Raw genomic sequence first — 3,068 nt, 5'->3', positions numbered from 1 at the left:
AAGGGTTGGCAACAGAAGAGCGGATCGCAATGGAATGCACCGTACTCGGAAGGCCAACACTCAGATTACGGGCAGCAACAAACAGCTCATCACGTCCACTCATACCAACGCAACTGGTAAAAGTCAACCGGAGGGAATGTATAGAAACACACAGTTTAATGGCAGGCCACAGTGTGAAGGTGGATTTCACAGTAACAATTGCCGAAATCATAATGGTAACAAAATCAGACCCGGTATTTTTCGCGAACACGGAAGACAGTAACACATATTGGACACCAGAACAAACTCAACAACACTTTGACATGAGGTTTGTGCATAATAGTAATTTTGTTCTTCAGTGTTCTCATAATGTCAGATTGGTCGACCTTCCTAATGATTAAGGCCAATGAAAATCACGCAAACAGGGAAACTAATTTCAGCTGTGAGACAGAATGCGGACGACCACTTCGACCAAGGGACTAACCCTGCATACTTGTACTGCGATACAATGACTGAATTGACACGAGAGGAGAATTATTACAAGAGACAGGGACAACTGACTTTGACGAACCGATAGATGACTAAGTGCAAGCTATGACAAAACTTACTATAGCAGGAATTTTGACGTCTGTAATCCTAGATATAGGTGCAGATATTAATGCTATGTCCTTATGTTTCTATAAACAAATTACTACATTAATTAAAATTCCAACATAACCCTTCGAAGGATGCTCAATAACAGGAGACATAGGCTCCCAGACAGAAAAGGTCAGTATACACACTTGGATACCACTGGAGATTCAATCAATACCCATTAAATGTATTTACCTCGTTGTCAAGAATTTGGCAGTCTCATGTCTCTTGGGAATGGATTTTCTAAGACGATACAGACCCCGAACACACCTTAATACTGGCGTTTGCACACTGTTAGTACAGCAGACAGAAGTAGCACTGGAGTTAGTGAAAGAAAGAGTAAAAAACATTGGCACTTGTATTAGTATTACATTACCAAGGACAGGCCGAAGACCTCCTTGTCATAATCATTTCAATTTATTCTATGGTAACTCTGATACATTTAATGATACACTAACAGTCAGTGACTTACCCTCTTAGCATGAAACAACCAATAAGACCTCAGAATCAACAGAGATATCCGAACCTCAGAGACAGGAATTATTCAGTTTGTTGTCACAATACGTCGACGTATTTTCCAAACGACCTGGTATTATAAAGGACTATGAATATACTATAGAAGTGGTACTGCAGAAAACTGCCTGACGGACGACATACCCTATATCGTATGCAAGAAGAGAAGCAGTTCGCAATCAAATTAAGAAGATGTTGAGCTAGAAATTCATAGAGTATTCTAACTTGCCACATAGTAGCCCCTTGTAGATTTGGAAACAGAATACCACAGTACCACTCGTACTTGGAGCACGAAACATAAATAAAATTACTGTACGAGTACGAACGAGACCAGAAGCGATTAAAGAACACATGTAGAGATTTTATGGAGTTAAATATTTGTGTGGTATAGATTTGAAACTGTCATATTGGCAAGTGAGACTAAATCCTAACTCACGAAAGTATACGGCATATATCTTCGCCTGCAGATCTTATTAATTTCAGGTCATGCCTTTTGGATTGGATGTTAGTTCTGGAGTATTCATCTCTGCCATAGATCAGGTTCTTGTTCCAGATCTTCTTGATGAAGTCACTCTCCACGTTGATGATCTTTTAATTGCTACTAAAACCTAGAAGGGCCACGTTGAACTAATACACAAAGTGTTTCAGTGATTCCTGTATTATGGAGTCACTGCCAACTTGCAAAAGTCACACTTTGGCCCAGCTGGAATCAAATTCTTAGGACACGTTTGTTCATCGGACGGAATCCGTCCTGATCCGGCTAAGCTTAGCGCAATTAAACATTTTGTTTCCCGTCTACAAAAAGACAAATTAAAGGACTCACTTTGTTTTTCAGAAGGTTATTACCAAAGCAAGTGATGAGCAACCCTGATTTCTTGAAGTTGTTAAAGAAAAATACTCAGTAGGATTGAACTGACGACTGTCAAAAGGTATTCCTCGATATCCAAGAAGCTTTATTAAATAGCAACATTCTTCATCATCCAGATACGGAAAAGGAATTGTGTGTGTCATCTGGCGCAAGTTTTCAGGGATTAGGCGCATGTCTCTTCCAGATTCATGAAGGCAATGGAAAACAAGAAATCAGAGTAATTAGTTTTGCTAGTAGGGTTCTTACTGAAACTGAACGATCCTACTCTATTACTGAATTGGTAGCTCTTGCAGTAGTTTGAGCTTTCAAGACATTCGACTACTACAACAATGGCCAGAAAATCAAAGCTTATTCTTATCATCAGGCTCTTAGTTTTCTTATGACGGGTAAACCCCCACATCCTCGCTTATCGAGGTGGTGTCTTCCCTTGCAGGAATATGATTTCGAAATAATCTATATAAAAGGCAAAGATAACATTATTGCAGATGCTCTATCTCACATGCCTGAAGGCTCTTCTAACAGTACTGAACTTTTGGAACAAATGTCAAATTACAGAATTCTTTTGATGAAGGACCCTATACATCGCAAATATTTTCTTCAGCTTTGTAACCAGATTGTCCAACTGCAGGAAACTGATCCAAAATGGAGGGGTGTGAAGCAGACCCTCGAAACTAATCTTACCCATCGCATGTGCAAATATTAAGAATTTCATAATCAAGTTCTTTTCCACCGAACATCATTGTCATCAGAAAATTCACTAGTATACATTCCCCAAGAATATGTAGAACACTTACTCTGATATACACATATTTCAAGGGGACACTTTGGTCCAGAAAAGTGTAAGCGAAAATAGGAAAGTACTGCTACATCCCTAACCTTCATAGCAGAATTCACACGCTCTTGAAACATTGTGTCATTTATCAAAAAGCAAAACTTTTAATCTTTCGAATATACTGTCTTTGAATCCTGTCATCATAAAGAAACCTAGACGAACCACAGGCACAGATTTGGCAGGACCACCCTCACGAGGTCGTGGAGGACTAAGGTACCTTGTTGCTGTCATCGATCTATTTAC

Source organism: Schistocerca gregaria, chromosome 7 (assembly GCF_023897955.1).
Source record: "Schistocerca gregaria isolate iqSchGreg1 chromosome 7, iqSchGreg1.2, whole genome shotgun sequence".
NCBI classification, from domain to species: Eukaryota; Metazoa; Arthropoda; class Insecta; order Orthoptera; family Acrididae; genus Schistocerca; species Schistocerca gregaria.
This window is presented reverse-complemented; position numbering follows the sequence as displayed.